General features: G+C 42.7%; 1 protein-coding gene across 7 annotated transcripts in view; it reads right to left on the bottom strand.

Moving 5' to 3' along the window:
* Positions 1 to 17,564, bottom strand: part of LOC140476613 (protein numb homolog) — a 194,970-nt gene extending 177,406 nt beyond the window's left edge. For all 7 annotated transcript variants that reach the window (XM_072569475.1, XM_072569481.1, XM_072569478.1 and 4 more), the window contains exon 1: positions 17,371 to 17,564. The gene's annotated coding sequence lies outside the window, so the exon portion shown is untranslated. The remainder of the gene's footprint in view (positions 1 to 17,370) is intronic.
* Positions 17,565 to 18,674: the final 1,110 nt, after the last annotated feature.

The following is an 18,674-nucleotide window of genomic DNA, read 5'->3' as shown; positions in this document are numbered from 1 at the left end:
TATGAAGCTCCATAAGAGAAATTAAGAAATGGGGCTGTGAAGTGAATTTAGAAATATTACTTGATTTCTACACTATTTTGCTTATTGGCAGCATCCACTAAGAAATTTAGTCACAGTGATTGAATAATCGTACTAGAAAAAAAATCAGATCCATAGCTTAACAGACGACACAAGTCAGTTTTAAATTTAAAGCAGGAACAAAACTGGCACGGATAGTATTTTTTAAATATATGTCTCACAAATCACAAAGTGATCAAAATATTATGACAAATTAGTAACAGGTTATTTATTTAATATACATTAACGCATACAGGATTTTGTAAGCACAAATTCCCACCAACAGAATAGGAAATCCAATCAAGGTTATCCACAAGAAGCCGACATTCTGGACTGATAACCCTGGATGACCCAAACCTTGTACTAGCTTGTCATGTGACCACACGAATTAACTTGAGCAGAGTTCAACCACACCACAATGCAAAAGCCCAGACAAGCTGACATTTTCCTTTAGTCTGTAGAACACTGAGTATGGCTGTGGAGGCCATGATGACCCTGACAAATCCAGCGCTGCCCATTCACTTTCCTGTTTCCCTGGCTGCAGTCAGAAAGTCTATAGGGATGTTCCAGGATTTTGCACTGCAGCACAAAAACACAGAAGATGGCTGATTGTACTGACAACATAGTGGACTGCATGACACTTGTCCAAACATAGCATGCCAAGCAGAAAAAGACAACTGAGTTTTCCCAGAACTAGCTCCCAACATTTTACAATGCCTTTTTCATTCAACAGGACGCATTTCTAGACAGAATCAGGTTACAACAGGGGCCTCACCAGCTACCCAGAAGATCCTCCTCACTAATTTGTGGGATGACCCACAGGATTTAACTTAACACTATTTGACAATATCATAAGTAACTGAGACACTTGGTTGCTGTGCAAAGTAGTTGGCTTCAGACGAGCGTGCATCTCTTAATCCATTTTGTGGCCCCACTTTGCTATTATAAACTTCAATATGTTCTCTCTAAGCAATTCAAGTGTACAAAGCAAATCACCTCTGATATATTGTTAAGCTTTATCACAATTCAACATTAACAATCTCAAACATTCACACACAAACTGAACAACACATCAACATAAATGTGAATGATTCATTTTTCCTATTTGTTAAAGGATCTTCAGAATGAATTGCCAACATTTTATAGTCAATTGTCTGTCACTCATCACAAATTAACCCAGAAACAGTACAGTATGTAGCTCTGACTTAAGAACATCAACATAGTATCCAATATCAGTGTCCTTTGTTTCTGAACACAGCCATTTGTTGAGTGCGCAGACTCTTTTGCATTACTGCGTCTCATACCTATCGGTGATCTGAATGAAGGCAATAATCTTGCTTTTCAATGGACAAACAAGATTCTCTACATGATAACACTGGCCCTGATGGGAAGATGGATGGAGCACTAATATACTCTGAAAGGTGCACTGTGGGACTGCTCACAGATCATGACTGACTTACTTCTAAATAAGTGCCCCTGATGTCGACACCTCCAAAGGGAACTCTCCAAAAAATGTCTTCAGCTGAGACTTCGAACTCACTTACCTCAGTTACTGGGATTAAAAATTGGTTTACAATTCTAGCACCACCCCCACAAGTGAGTGCCAAACCTTTATTTCCTACACTGACCATACTCCCACTGCCCCCCACTCCCAGCATATTCATCAGCTTGACCATCTTGACCGCTGAACCATTCTGCAACCTTTCACCCTGACCGATTGCCAGCAGACCCAACCAGATCACACCCTCATTCCCAACCAGGTCAGAACCTAAGCCAACCTCACCACCTCAACACCAGTTTCTTTTAAATTCCTGGCTACAAAAGCAGTTCAAAGGCTACAAGTCCAGCTCCTAACTCCCCAAAGACTGCCCATCATCTACAAGATACATATCAGGCATGTAATTGGAACAGCCAATGCCAGTCCAATCCTGTGAACAAATTTTTAAAAACAAATGGGCCTGGAAAAGATACAGTCAGAAGCTGTCAAAAAGCCAATAATTGAGCAAAGGTTCAGGCTAGCAAAATGAATAAAATTGCACAAAGGGCCTGCTAACAGTGTCCCGTCACGAGCAGTCCCAAAGTTTGAAATAAAAACTCTGAGCATGTAGCTTAAAGCAATAACTTCGTGACTGAAGATTTAACTTAACACTGTTCTACTGTTGAGCTAAGGCTGATGTCTATATTCTATAAAACACTGCTAGAGCTATTACAATGCTATTATTTTTAAAAACAATTGTGCTGAAATATTCGTGATCTCACTACCTCCAAAGATTATGTAAAATGTTTTTATATAAAAAGCACAGGCACCGAATACAAATTTTATAGCTCAATATTGTTAAAAAAAATTGACGCATAAATTAGCATACATCTTGGAGGTACACTCCTTAGAAATGTTAAATTGTTGTCCCTAGATTTTCCAGACTTTTTCAGACATCAAATTGCCAAAACAACCTTGCATTCAGCAGTTTTCCTCTTCCCAACAATAATGTACAGCCAAGGTTTCATGGCTGTAAAAAAAAACTCACACCTTTACACATTTAAGGTATTTGAATCCAAATCTATTCAAAATCACTGATTATTTCTCTGAAAAAAACTGTCCTCACTGTTTGCTGTTGATATGGCACAAGACTCTACTTTTGCCATGATTAAGAAACCTAAATCAAAACTTAGATATATAGTATAAGACAGATAAAAATAAAAGTTTTGCCCTCTCCAAAAAAACTTCAAACCTTCATCACAACTGTTAATTAAAACACCAAAAACACATCCCATTACAAACTAATGAAATACTTAAAGGCCTTAAATGATTGAACCATAAAAGCATTCTCTTGTGAAAATGCTGAAAAAAAATGAAATTCCGATTTAACCACTAATAATTGAAAGAAAAATAAACTAAGATATGGCAGGTCAGGTTGCATTTCTTCACCTTCACAATTGGACTTTCATCATTACAATTTTTAGATTAAAAAGGAACAAGAAAACAAACTATTTCACGTGACACAAAAATTTTATTGAAGTGGACAAGATACAGTGGCTACAAGAGTAGGTCAAAAGCTAGGAATCCTGCAGCAAGTAGCTAACATCCCGATTCTCAAAGTCTGTGCACAATCTATAAGGTACAAGTCAGGAGTGTGATGGAATAACCTGGACTTTGGTTAGGCCAATTTTGGAATATTGCGCGCAATTCTTGTCTCCCTCCTATAGGAAGAATGTCATGAAAGTTGAAAGGGTTCAGAAAAGATTTACAAGGATGTCGTCAGAGTTGGAAGTTTGGCTACAGGGAGAGGCTAAATAGACTGGGGCTGTTTTCCCTGGAGTGTCAGAAATTCACCAAGGCTCATTAGACAGCACCTTCCAAACCCATGACGTCCACCATCTGGAAGGAGGACAACAGCAAGTACATGGGAACACCATAATCATCCCATCCAAGCTATTCACCATCCTTGGAAATAGTTTCGGAAATAGGTCACCATGCCTTCAGTGTCGCTGGATCAAAATCCTGGAATTCCTTCCCTAATGACATTATGGGACGACCTACTGCAGTGGTTCAAGAAAGCAGCTCACCATTAAGGGCAATGAGGGATTGGATTTAAATGCTGTCCCAGACAGCAGGTGCCACATTCCGTCAATGAATAAGAAACAAAACATTCACTTCTCTCATGCCAAATATGCAACAATTTAGATTTTCATTGTGTCTTCAATGCAATGAAACATCCCAAAGTCACCTAAGTATACAACAGCACCATAAAACAGACGACAGCAATCATAAAATCTAGTCAAGGAGGTGGGCGTGAAGGATGTCTGAAATAAGGAAAGCAAGGTAGTGAAGCTGAGGTGTGAGCAGCCTATGCAAGAACTTGAGGCCAACACAGCTGAAGGCACAGCCATTCATGATACTACCAGTGAAACTGTGCTGCACAAAACACCAGGGTTAGAATGCTGCAGATACAGAGAGTATCTGTATCTGGAGGGAATAACAAAGATAGAGATGGGAGTGGCCATGACATGCCTTGAAAACAAAGATATGAATTTCAAAATCAAAATGCAATTCACAACACCACAGGAGATGGGGAGATACTAAACAAGTATTTTGCATCAGTGTTGACTGTGGAGAACGACATGGAAGACAGAATGTGGAAAAATAGATGGTGACATCTTGAAAAATGCCCATATTACAGAGGTGCTGGATGTTTTAAAACTCAAAGGTGGATACATCCCTCAGACCTGATCAGGTGCATCCTAGAACTCTGTGGGAGGCTAGGGAAGTGATTGCTGGGCCCTTGCTGAGATATTTGTATCATCAATAGTCACAGATATAGTTAGTAAGTTGGCAGATAGCACCAAAATTGGAGGTGTAGTGGACGACGAAGAAGGTTACCTCAGAGTACAAAGGGATCTTGACCAGATGGGCCAATGGGCATGGAGTGGCAGATGGAATTTAATTTAATTCAATGTGAGGCATTGAATTTTTGAAAGGCAAATCACAGCAGGACTTATGCACTTAATGGCAAAGTCCTGGGGAGTGTTGTTGGACAAGGAGGTCATGTTGCAGCTGTACCAGACATTGGTTAGGCCAATTTTGGAATGTTGCGCGCAATTCTGGTCCCCTTCCTATAGGAAGAATGTCATTAAACTTGAAAGGGTTCAGAAAAGATTTACTAGGATGTTGCCAGAGTAAGAAGGTTTGGCTATAGGGAGAGGCTAAATAGGCTGGGGCTGTTTTCCCTAGAACGACAGAGACTGAGGAGCGACCTTATAGAGGTTTATAAGATCAAAAGGGGCATGGATATGATAAATAGATAAAGTCTCTTCCGTGGGGTGGGGGAGTCCAGAACTAGGGGGACATAGGTTTACAGTGAGATGAGAAAGATTTAAAAGGGACCTAAGGGGCAACTTTTTCATGTATAGGGTGGTGTGTGTATGGAATGAGCTGCCACAGGAAGTGGTGGAGGTTGGTACAATTACAACCTTTAAAAGGTACTTGGATAGGTATAAGAATAGCAAGGGTTACAGGTATATAGGCCAAGTGCGAGCAAGTGGGACCTTGGTGGATATGAACAAGTCAGATCAAAGGGTCTGTTTTCACACTGTGCATCATTACGACTCGACAACATTGATAGCACAGATAGAATATAAGATTGTGACAAGAAAACATAAACCTGATTCATGTTACTCAAATACATAAAAAATTGACATAACATATTACAACTTCAAGAACCCATTATGCTGTAACTGACAAAATAAAGGCAGCAAGTTATGTTTTATAATAATATAGAATTTTAAATGTTTCATTAAACTTGTATGATGTGCAATCTTTTAAACAGATACATGGAAAGGCATAACTACCAGTAAAGTAACAAAAGGGAGACAATGCTGGTCATTTTGATCAGATGCATCATTCTGCTTGATAGAAAGTCAAGGCAGGAACATGCCTGCATGGTCTCCACATGCAAAGTACTTCAGATTTATCTTAAAGTTTTGCAGGATCACAGACACAAATGACGACAAATTAGATTGCATGAACAATTATAAATTTCTTTGGTCAGACACAAGATGACATCAGAAAAGGGAGGAGGAAGCAAATTATACACAGTCATCAATTTGGCTCCACCAAACTTCATCTAGCCAGATATTACAGCAAGTATAGAGCAAAAGCAGGTAATTACCTTAAATATTTTGGAATACTTTAAGTAAGCAATAACAATTTCCAGGAAAGTATGTGACTAAGGTGAAAATAACTTGATCAGCTAAGTGGGGAATTAATTAAACAAGCATTTAGAAAGTCAAATTTCTCTGATGGACCAAAGAAACAGATAGTCAGAAGTCAACAGAAGGTTTAGTTCAGACCAAGAAATGTCACAACAGAAGGGCAACATTTTTTAGCTTCTCAAGTCCATGTGAGTCTCCTGGCCATAAAGGTTTGTGCAAAGTTCTCTGGCTATCACAGCTGAAAAGACAACTCCAGGCTATTAGAAATGAAAAGGAAAGAAAATAGGACTGACACTTCACTGGGATTGAGTGCCTGTAAAGAATATTGCTGAGAAAATGGCTAACTTTATTTTGCTGTTTATATTAGCACCTTTCTACATTGTAATATAGCTTTTAATTTGCCTTTTTGTTATATTTATGTTATTTTGTTAAAAGAATATTAGCAGCTTTGTGTGAATATATTCAGTGTCAGATCACCATTTATCAAACTGATAAAATTAAACCTGTGGTGTGTCAAGCCAAGTTTAATTTTGGGATCCCATTTAACATCAGTTGGGATCATACCTGCAGCTTCTTTGTTTGTGTTCCAAAATGATCTACAACCAATCAAGTATTTCAAAAGGCAGTCACCATTACAGGAAAACTTAATGATTTGAATACAATAAGGCACCATGATATGTTCAAGGTGGTCACAGTTTTCATTCCTCGGCACTCCGATCACTTGTCCTCTTCAATTCTAAAACCTCATCATACAATTAGGGACAGATTTTAAAATTATTGTGCAAGTCAAAACCTGCTTTGCACTGTTTCTAGAGTTGATCAAATCACAAAACCATCTATTTCCCCATGACCACCACAAGTCACAGCCACAAAATCAGATGTCTTTTCAATAAGCTTTAGATTAAAGCTTCAGAATCTGTGGTTTAATATCTTGGCAAAATTAACAGAACAGCAGCCATTGAGGTGAGATACCAGAGGCTCCACAGCAGGTATACAAAATCATTATTTACATTTACAGCACAACGCTGGCCCAGACCACCTCAATGAAGCCACAGTTAGCCAAAAGATCAAAAACCACTTGAAAACTGTATGCGGAACACAAATAAGCCTAAACACTCCTAAAGTATTGGCCTTTAACTTTGAAATTGAAATATGACAAAGTTCGGCTTTGGCCAATCTGCAAAATGATCAGATTTGGACACCAACTCATGCTTAAGTAGCACTCTGAAGGTAATAGGTTAATAGGTTTTCCCATTGTGATTTATATGGAACTGGGCAAGAAAATAAGTCAGGTAAGGAAATAACAAGGCAGATAACGAAAAGTTTGTAAAGAGTGTAAAGAAGGAAAATAAGAGAGGAACAAAAACGCTCACAGACAATTCCAGATCTTAAGAGTTCAGGCAGCTGAAGGCACTACCACCATTAATATGGAAATTAATATTGAGAAAGCATAACAGGCAAGAAATGGAGGAGCTCAGAGATCTCAGATGGTTGTTGGGCTGAAGGAGATTACAGAAACAGAGAGGAGTGAGGCCATGGAAGAATCTGAAAACAAGGACGAGAATTTTAAATCCAAGGTTTTGCTTCACATGTAGCCAATAGAGGCCAGGGAGTACTGGGTGAAGAGACTTGCTGCAGATTAAGAAATGACCAACAGAATTCTGGAAGATGTCAAGTTTGCAGAGAGTCGAATCAAGAGTATTTTGGGAAATTTGCCTCAAGAGATAAAGGCATTGGTCTTGAGACAAGTGGTGAGCATCTATCTTATATTTCACTGCCTACAAAGTAAAAATCATTGCCCCGGTCTTGCTAAACATGCCAACATTTATTCAAAATGGAATCCAGTCATTTACAATTACACTGCTCCGGAACAGAAATACAAAAGCCAGGAATTCCTGCTCCTAACCAATTTACAAGTGCACATTATGAAAAGTAGTTTACAATGAGGTTGAGAATTGAGCACTTCATGGTTATACCACTTGCTTATATTCAAATGAAAGCAAAATATTGCAGATGCTGAAGATTTTAAGTAAAATCAAAATGCTGAAAAAAAAACTCTGCAAGGTCTGGCAGCATCTGAGTCTTCAAAAATTATAAATTTAAATAACTGCTTTAATTTAGAGTAGAATTGCACAGGGATCTCACAAATCAATTCTCAATTAGTCAGACCCAGCTTGAAATGCATAAAATTTACAAGTTACAGAAGAGTGGCCTGTGCTTCTGGGGCCAAAGCACTGGACTCAGAGACACCAAGAAAAATGAAACGAGATTTTAACAGCAACTTTCCAGAAATGTGGAATCTTTTCTGAAGTAGCTTTCTACTTCAATAACTTCAGGCCTCTGGCAATACTTGCCACAACTGTTTTGGAGTAGGCAAAGCATCCCAAGTTCTGTCATTTCAAATGCCACTCACAATCAATAAGCAGAAATTCAGAGATCTACAGGTCAGAAAAAAAAAGCCTTTCAGCTTTGATGAAGAGTCATATAGACTCAAAACATTAGCTTGCTCTCTCTCCATGGATGCTGGCTAACTCACTGTGATTTCCAGCATTTTGACTTTCAGGACAGATGCCAGCATCCGCAGTAATTTGCTCCTTCGAGCCCATCACATCTGTACCGGTCAAAACCACCTAATTATTCAGATCCCATTTGCTAACACTTGGTCCATAGCCTTGTATGCCTTGGCATCACAAGTGGTTATGTAAATATCACAAACATCATGAGGTCTCTGTCTTTACCACCCTCACAGGCAGTGATTCTCACCATCCTCTGGATGAAAAACAAACTTTTTAGGCCCTTACCTAAAATCCACACTCCTCATAATTTTATACATCACAATCATATTCCTTCTCAATCTCCTTTGCTCTAAGGAAAACAACACCAGTCTGTCCAATCTATCTTTCATAACTGAAACTCTCCAGCCCAGGAAATGTGAAAATCTCCACGGATCCTCTCCAGCGCCAAGACATCCCTCCTATAATGTGAATTCCAGAAACTACACACAATACTCTCTCTTTCGCCTAAACAATGTCTTATACAGTTCCAGCATACTTTGCCTGCTCCTCATAAACTTAAAATCTGATATCACTAATATGCAGACTCATAAGCTGCTAAGCTAGCAATAATTAAAAAAAACACCCATACTGATTCACCTTTTCTTCCTCAACCTGACCAAAGTAACATTACTGTACTTGGGCGAGTGCATGCGACAATAAAGCAAATTCATTCATCCACCACATAATATTACTCGAGTAGCATAGAAAATTGAATGCAGTACAGGTACTTCAGCTCATGATGTTGCGCCAACCGTGAAACTAATCTAAAGCCCATCTAACCTACACTATTCTACTTTCATCCATATATTTATCCAATGACCATTTAAATACCCTTAAAGTTGGCACATCTACAACTGTTGCAGGAAGGGCATTCCACACTCTTACTACTTTCTGAGGAAAGAAACTACCTCTGGCATCTGTCCTATATTCTGGATATAGTTTTGCTCGCTGAGCTGGAAGGTTCATTTTCAAACATTTCGCTACCATAATAGATAAGCATGAGCCTCCAGATGAAGTGCTAGTTGCATGGCCCACTTTCTATTTGTGTGTTTAGGTTTCCTCGGATTGGTGATGTCATTTCCCGTGGTGATGCCATTTCCTGTTATTTTTCTCTGGGAGTGGTAAATGGGATCCAAGTCAATGTGTTTGTCGATAGAGTTCTGGTTGGAGTGTCACGCTTCTAAGAATTCTCACGTGTCTCTCTGTTTGGCTTGTCCTAGGATGGATGTGTTGTCCCAGTCAAAGAGGTGCCCTTCCTCATCCGTATGTAAGGATACGAGTGAGAGAGGGTCATCTCTTTTTGTGGCTAGTTGATGTTCATGTGGCTAGTTTTCTGCCTGTATGTCCAATGTAGCTTTTGTTACAGTTCTTGCATGGTATTTTGTAAATGACGTTTGTTTTGTTTGTTGTCTGCATAGGGTTTTTCAAGTTCACTTGCGGCTGTCCTATATCTATCACCCCTCAATTTAAAGCGATGTCCCCTTGTGCTACCCATCACCATCCAAAGAAAAAGGCTCGCACTGTCCACCCTATCTAACCCTCTGATCATCTTTTATATCTCAATTAAGTCACCTCTCAACCTTCTCTTATGAAAACAGCCTCAAATCCCTCAGCCTTTCCTCAGAAGACCTTCCCTCCATTCCATGCAACATCTGGTAAATCTCCCCTGAACCTTTTCCAATTTTTCCACATCCTTCTGATAATGCGGCTACCAGAACGGTACCCAATATTCCAAGTGTGGCTGCATCAGAGTTTTATACAGACCTCATGGCGCCGAAACTCAATCCCTAGACCAATGAAAGCTAACACATCATATGCCGTCTTAACAACCCTATCAACCTGGGTGACAACTTTCAGGGATCTATGTACATGGACACAGAGATCTCTCTGCTCACCTACACTACCAAGAATCTTACCATTAGCCTGGTACTCTGTATTCCTGTTACTCCTTCCAAAGTGAATCACCTCACACTTTTCCACATTAAACTCCATTTGCCACCTCACAGCCTAGCACTGCAGCTTCTCTATGTCCCTCTGTAACCTGCAACATCCTTCCACATAATACAGCTCCACCGATCTTAGTATCATCTGTAAATTTACTGACCCATCCTTCTACCCCCTCATCCAGGTCATTTATAAATATGACAAACAACAGTTTATTGTGGTAAACCACTAGTAACCGAACTCCAGGATGAGCATTTTCCACCAACCACCACCTTCTATCTTCTTTCAGCTAACTTTCTTGTGTTCAGTGTCTAATGCAATGCGGAGATAGCTGTCAAACTTATTTTCAGTAGACTTTATTGTAGCAATTAGACACAGCTCAGTGATTTACTCAGCCATTTCAGAAGGCAGTCATGGGTCAAAAGCTTTTACACTGGGTCTAGAGTGACATGTTAGGCACATGCAAGGATGCCCCTAAAGGAAACTAGTAAACCAAGTGGGTTTTTAACCACAATTCTGCAGGTTCATGTAAAATACAAACCTTGATTTTTTTTTTCCAAATTGACTTCTTGAGGTATGACTACCCTTCACAAAACTGGGTTGACTATCCCTAATCAACTTATTCCTTTCTGTATGATTGTAATCCTCTCTCTCATAATCCTTAACCCATAACAGAAGTAAAGCTCACTGGTCTATAATTACCAGGGTTGTTTCTACTTCCCTTCTTGAACAAGGGGACATTTGCTATCCTCCAGTCTTCTGACACTATTCCTGTAGACAACTACAACATAAAGATCAAAGCCAAAGACTCTGCAATCTTCTCCCTGGCTTCCCAGAGAACCCTAGGATAAATTCCATCCGGCCCAGGGGACTTCGCTACTTTCACACTTTCCAGAATTGCTAACACCTCCTCAGGAACCTCAATTCGGTTTAGTCTAGTAGCCTGTATCTCAGTATTCTCCTCGACAACATTGCCTTTTTCCTGTGTGAATACTGACAAAAAATATTAATTTAGCTCTTCTCCTATTTCTTGGGAGTCCACTCACAACTTTCCACTACAGGCCTCGATTGGCCCTAATCTTACCCTAGTCATTCTTTTATTCCTGACATACCTACAGAAAGCTTTAGGGTTTTCCTTGATCCGACCTGCCGAAAACTTCTCATGTCCCCGCCTGGCTCTTCTTAGCTCTCTCTGTAGGTCCTTCCTGGCTAACTTGCCAAACATCCTCACTGAGCCTTCATGCCTCAACTTAATATAAGCCGCAACTTAATATAAGCCGCCTTCTTCCTCTTCAGGAGATTCAACTTCTTTAGTAGACCATGGCTCCCTTGTTCGACCACTTCCTCCCTGCCTGACAGGTGGTTCTGTTCGCCGAGCTGGGAATTTGTGTTGCAGACGTTTCGTCCCCTGTCTAGGTGACATCCTCAGTGCTTGGGAGCCTCAGAGGTTAGCACTGCTGCCTCACAGCGCCAGGGACCCAGGTTCAATTCCCACCTCGGGCGACCGTCTGCCTGGAGTTTACACATTCTCCCCGTGTCTACGTGAGTTTCCTCCCACAATCCAAAGATGTGCAGGTCAGGTGAATTGGCCAGGCTAAATTGCCCATACTTTTAGGTGTGTTAGGGTAGGGTAGGGGAATGGGTCTGGGTGGGTTACTCTTTGGAGAGTCAGTGTGGACTTGTTGGGCCGAAGGGCCTGTTTCCACACTGTAGGGAATCTAATTTAAACAAAAGGTATACGCACACATACTTTCTGCTATACCCAAGAATGAAATCAAAGTAAGAGGACTGACTAGTGAGATGGCAGCCTCTGGTGGTCAAAGGTATTAAGCTGAAAAAAAAATCCAACAATCTCCCCTTGTTAGAAGTTTGGGCTCTGAAGATGGGAGACTTAGACCCTGAAGAAAGAGAAGACTAGGATAACAGTTTTCGAAAAGTAGGCTTGGAAGATATTCAGAATCACTGCCCCCTCCAAAAGGTGCATCTGCACAAAGATCCATGGGTAATTTCCCAACAGCTGCCTGAAAACTCTGGGTACACAACATCCCTGACAGGTAGGGATGTAGGGAGACAATTGTAACATTACGGACAATTCCATAAAATCAAGTTTACTTTGTCACCCTGAAAATGGCTTCTTTCTTAATTTTGTTCCTGACATTATTGCTTCCAGGCAAAAGTGAGGAATGCAGATGCTGGAAACCAGAGTTTAGATTAGAGTGGTGCTGGAAAAGCACAGCAGGTCCGGCAGCATCCGAGGAGCAGGAAAAATCGACGTTTCGGGCAAAAGCCCTTCATTATTCCTGATGAAGGGCTTTTGCCTGAAACGTTGATTTTCCTGCTCCTCGGTTGCTGCCTGAACTGCTGTGCTTTTCCAGCACCACTCTAATCCAAATTATTGCTTCCAGGTCAAGGGACGTCATCATATGGATGAATATTTCTTGTTACCCAAAACAAATTAATCCCTTCAATACTAATGTAAATTCTGAAAAGTTATTTTCAAGTTTTCTTAAAACCAATTACAAATTCCATTGGCTTTTTCATGAAATTTCAAATTTTCCTAATTTTCTGCCTTGGCGTTAAATTACATCAGAACATAGCTTAATTGACCATGATAAACAGGATTATTTATATTCTACATTAACCACTTGGCATGTTCACTATAAAAATAATTTTTTAAAAACTAGTCAACCATAATTGGCTCCAACATTAGCATCTTGCCTCTCTCTCTTTTGTCCTCACCCCGTTCCCAAATCAAGAAACAGGATCAAACCTAGTGGCATGTATCTGATCCATAATGGCTATTAAATCAATCAAGCCAAACCAGTCCCTCCAGAAACAGATTGCTGACGTTTCACATATTCACGTTGTAATCTGCCATTTTCAATGGTCACTGGCTCCATAACTGACCAGGACATTTGCTCACTCTTCCAGCCTGCCATGTGGTGTTGGGAGTTACAAGTTGACACTTAACCTGCTTTGCCCTTTAGGGTGTAGGTTTGCTCGCTGAGCTGTAGGTTTGATATCCAGACGTTTCATTACCTGGCCAGGTAACATCATCAGTGGCGACCTCTAAGTGAAGCGAAACTGTTGTCTCTGCTTTCTATTTATATCTTTCTCCTGGATAGGGTTCCTGGGGTTTGTGGTGATGTCATTTCCTGTCTGTTTTCTGAGGGGTTGATAGATGGCATCTAGATCTGTGTGTTTGTTTATGGCGCTGTGGTTGGAGTGCCAGGCCTCTAGGAATTCTCTGGCATGTCTTTGCTTAACCTGTTTGCTTTGCCCTATTATGAATGCACCTTCCTCGTGCATCAAGTGCTGCAGCAGGATTTAAATTGGGAGCTTCTGGCTCAGAGATAGTACACTACCCACGACAGCATAAGACCTCCACAACCAAAACCATAACAGTGAAATTTAGATTTGAAATTTTCTCAAAGAATTCAGACACCTATACCAATTTGAATCAACTTGGTCTCTTAATGTAGCCTTAGAGGCAGATAAATATACTACTCAACGAGCTTCATAGAGCAGAATGCTCAGTTCTGCTTCTTTATTAATTTAATGACAGCCCAAGCAGCAAGTGGCTTCCTGTTGTTAAAATCAATGCTCTTGGCTACACGGAATCTTAATATAATTGGCCGGGATCAAAACTGACTGGACATCAATTCTTGGGCTGCCTGCTCGTATCGCTAAACACTGCAGTAGGATGCGTAATTAAGCCAATGGAAAAGTCATAGCAGGAAGTGTGTTAGAAACAAGCAGTGAAAAGGACTTACTGGATTTCTCTGAAACTGACTCAAAATTATCTAATGACATTTCAGAATCACAAATAGTCAATATATTAACTGCAATGTCACTGCGAACACACTGACAGATCATATTTAGATTCCTCTCTCTCTCTGCACTAAATTTTCACCTTCAACACATACTGAATGAATAGTGAGCTTTACAAACAGAAACAATTCATCCAGTATCAAGACACTGGTCTATCAGTCACATGAATCCCAGACTCAAATAACCTGCATTTCCAAGCTTCCCACTTGCATTGATAAATATGCTTTTTCCTCACTTTCCCTCAAAATATAATCAACTCCTTCAGAAGGCTATAGTTCTGCAAAATCTTAATCACTCTCTGGTAACTCCCTCCATTGTACTTCGACAGTTAACACCCTGAGAACTATTACACCATGGAAGCATCGCAGCCAAGGCTAATCCAAGTTTCAACTGCCTGAAAACTTCCCAGGCGATTTATTAAGGAGAAACTCAGAGGGTCTGCATGACTTTGGAACTCTCTGCCTCAAAACGCAGTGTCCCTGAACATTTTTAAGGCAGAAGTAGATAGTTTATTGTGAGGTAAGAATATCAAAAGGTTACCAAGGTTTACCAGGGGATGTGAAATTCCAAACACAACCAGGTCAGCAAAGACCTTATTGAAAGATAAGCAGGCTCGAAGGGCTGAATGGCCTACTTCTGCTCCGAGTTCATATTGATTTTTCCTTTATTAATCTGGACTTTTACAATTAATGACAACAAGCTTTTCATTGCTCTTGACCCTAGTTAACTCAGGACAAACAAGAAGAATCGAAATTCAGATCTGCCTACTTCCACTTTTTTTTAAAAAGATTTAGAATATCAACCTTCCTCCACCTCCGCACTCACTTAGTACAGCTTTTCTCATTATTCATAACCGTAACATGGACTGTAAATAAGTAACAAAACTTAAAGCACCATTTCCTGCACAATGGATCAAAGGCTAATAACAGATTGAATTATTAAACAAGTCAAAAGGTGCTGACCTTCAAATTTCCAAAATCAGGATTACTTTGTTAAGCATACTCACTGGGTTCACCAAATAGATCAAAAGTATTAAGGGTTTGACGTTACATTCAGAAGTTCACCCGACTGGCAAAAAGTAGGGCTGCAATTTATTCCTGAGCATGCTGCAGTTTATATATGCAGCAGGAGATTTATGTTAAAACCCAACATAAAAGGTGCAGACACATAGAATCCCTACAGTGTGGAAACAGGCCATTTGGCCCAACAGGTCCACCCAGACCCATTCCTCTACCCTATTTGTCTACATTTCCCCTGACTAATGCACCTAACGTAGTACACATGCCTGAAAACCATGGGCAATTTAGAATGGCCAATTCACCTAATCTGCACATAAACAGAGTTTGTTCTTCATTGTAAATTATACTCATCTGGAAATTATACTTGTCCTCTTTTGGTCTGCACTTACTTTATTTTTAAATTTATCATTCTGAGAGCGCTTTGGATTGAAATACAACATCATAATAATAATAATAATAATAATATTATTAAAAACCATAACTCCCAGAGTTTCACGACAAACAGGAAGACTCTGCGTTTACATGATATTTAAAGATCTGACAACCAGCTGAGAATAAAAATGTGCTATATTTAAAAAGAGGAAGATGAAATAAAAACATCTGTTTTTAGTTTAAAATCTAAACAATCTCCATCCCAAAGGGAACACTGATAACTCAAAATTCACAAGTTTAGTTTGCACTAGTCACAACTGTTTATCCTTGAATATTTTTAAACCTCTGTCAATTGTTAAGCCACTGCAACCCACAGTTGCAGTCAATATTTACATTATTACAAGGTTAAACATAATTAAATTAAACCTAATTTGATGAGTATTTCACAGATGCTCCCAAGAGTATTTACTTCCTTTCATGATAAACGAACTTAGGAAAAGACAATTTTAAAAATGATCACAGCCTGATCAATTTTAAACATATTTTTGAAAATAATCATTACACACCAATACAGGGGTCAAAATGTACACAAGTTGGTTCAACCCCTTGGGCTTATTCTGCCATTCATTTACTTTACTTCAGCCTCACAAAGCATTCATCGAGTGACTGAACAGGTTTAGTCTCCAGTTTGCACTGTCAACTCTCAGCCAGGGAGACTTCAAAGGCTCTGCAATTAGTCTCAATGCCCTCAAGGTTGGGGGAACAATCAGGTACGCTACTGCTGATTACTGCAAATGGATTACTATGGATGTTGTTGATGGAGAAATGTCCGGGTTGTGAACACCCACCCTAGGCCGATCAAGCCAACAATATTTAAGGGATCATCAGTGATCAACAGCAACACTGGTGGAATCACCAGAGTAGCTAACAGACTTGAATCCATTACTCAGCAGAGATAATCATTTTGGAAGGGGTTGGGCAGAAGAGAACTGGCAAAAAAAACACTGCCTCAACATGACATCCAGCACTATAACAATAAAATGGGCTTTTCAGGGTTAGATCACATCAGATAGCTGTTAGAGGGAGGATGCCTAGGTTACAGTCAGGGTCCCAGCATTAAGGGCACGAGGTTAGATTCAGAGTACAAAAGTCAGGCCACCCGGGCTAGGGGCCAAATATTCTCCTTGCCTCAGCCGAGGATCAAAGTCCAAGGGTAGGGTGGCCAAGCTAGGAGCCAAATTGCTAGAGTGGTCAGGGAGGGGTCAAACACCAGGATGGTCAAGGTGAGGGGGTGGCCAGGGAGGGGTCAAAGTGCCAGGGTGGCCAAGGGGAGGGGGAGGTCAAAGTGCCAGAGTGGCCAAGGGGAGGGGGGGGGGGGTCAAAGTGCCAGAGTGGCCAAGGGGAGGGGGGGGGGGTCAAAGTGCCAGAGTGGCCAAGGGGAGGGGGGGGGGGTCAAAGTGCCAGAGTGGCCAAGGGGAGGGGGGGGGGGGTCAAAGTGCCAGAGTGGCCAAGGGGAGGGGGAGGGGTCAAAGTGCCAGAGTGGCCAAGGGGAGGGGGGTGGGGGTCAAAGTGCCAGAGTGGCCAAGGGGAGGGGGAGGTCAAAGTGCCAGGGTGGCCAAGGGGAGGGGGGGGGTCAAAGTGCCAGGGAAGGAGAGGCCAAAGTGGGGTCAAAGTGCCAGGGTGGGGTCAAAGGGCGTCCAGACTGAGGTATCCAACGCAGGTAACCAATGTCTGAGCGCAGACACACACCGCGAGTGTGAGCAGAGACAGCTTGAAGCTGAGTGAGGGTGGTGTAGGGTGGTGCTCGGCCCGGGGTTACCCTCTGAAGGGGTGACCAGCCCCTGTGTCCGAGCTCAGCCCCAATCCCCGGGGACACAGCTTACCTCAGCCGGGGGCTGTAAATGACACTCCGTCTCCTTTACCCAGCGGAACTCTCACACAACTCGGCACAAACGGCACTTGAAGCATAAGAAGCAGGCGGCCCCGCGGATGGCCGACGCCAGGGAGAAGTGGGTGAAGAGCTAAGCCCCAGCTCTCGGTCTCTCTCTCTCCCTCTCTCCCTGGGCCCCGCCGGCAACCTCACCTGGCCTTGCTCTGCGCCTGCGCACAGCAGGCGCCACCCGCGAGTAGGCTACACTGCCATTGGGCAACCGCACGAAGCGCCGAAGCTCCATTGGTTCGGAAGTCTGTCAATCAGCGCAACGGCGACCAACCAGCGGGGGCTGACAGGTGCATGTGACCGACTTGACAGCACAGGCGCAGATGGGGGGAAGGCAACAAACAGAGAGAGAGAGAGGGTGAGGGTGAATGATGGAGAGAGGGTGGGGGAGGAGGAGAGAGAGAGAGAGGGTGAGGGTGAATGATGGAGAGAGGGTGGGGGAAGAAGATGGAAGTATTTGGGAGTGGAATGGAGAAGGGGAATGGAGAAAGAGAGGGAGAGGAATGGGGGAGAAGAAGAGATAAAAGAGCAGAGTGAGGATAGGAGGATAAAGAGAGATGGGGATTGTAGGAGAGTGAGCAAGAGTGAAATAGGTAAGGAGGAGAGTGAGGGAGAGGGAATGGGAGAGCGAGGGAGGGGGGGACGGGGGAAGGAGGAGAGCGAGGGAGGGGGGGGACGGGGGAAGGAGGAGAGCGAGGGAGGGGGGGGACGGGGGAAGGAGGAGAGCGAGGGAGGGGGGGGACGGGGGAAGGAGGGGAGGGGGGGACGGGGGAAGGAGGAGAGCGAGGGAGGGGGGGACGGGGGAAGGAGGAGAGCGAGGGAGGGGGGGACGGGGGAAGGAGGAGAGCGAGGGAGGGGGGGACGGGGGAAGGAGGAGAGCGAGGGAGGGGGGGGACGGGGAAATGGGGGAAGGAGGAGAGCGAGCGAGGGAGGGGGAATGGGGGAAGAAGAGTGAGGGAGGGGAAATGGGGAAATGGGGGAAGGAGGAGAGCGAGGGAGGGGGGGAACGGGGGAGGGAGGAGAGCGAGGGAGGGGGGGAACGGGGGAGGGAAGAGAGCGAGGGAGGGGGGGACGGGGGAAGGAGGAGAGCGAGGGAGGGGGGGACGGGGGGAGGAGGAGAGCGAGGGAGGGGGGGACGGGGGGAGGAGGAGAGCGAGGGAGGGGGGGACGGGGGGAGGAGGAGAGCGAGGGAGGGGGGGACGGGGGAAGGAGGAGAGCGAGGGGGGGACGGGGGAAGGAGGAGAGCGA

The sequence above is a fragment of the Chiloscyllium punctatum genome, chromosome 4 (assembly GCF_047496795.1).
Source record: "Chiloscyllium punctatum isolate Juve2018m chromosome 4, sChiPun1.3, whole genome shotgun sequence".
NCBI lineage: Eukaryota > Metazoa > Chordata > Chondrichthyes > Orectolobiformes > Hemiscylliidae > Chiloscyllium > Chiloscyllium punctatum.
Note: the sequence above shows the minus strand (reverse complement) of the source record. Positions and strands in the feature narration are given on the sequence as shown.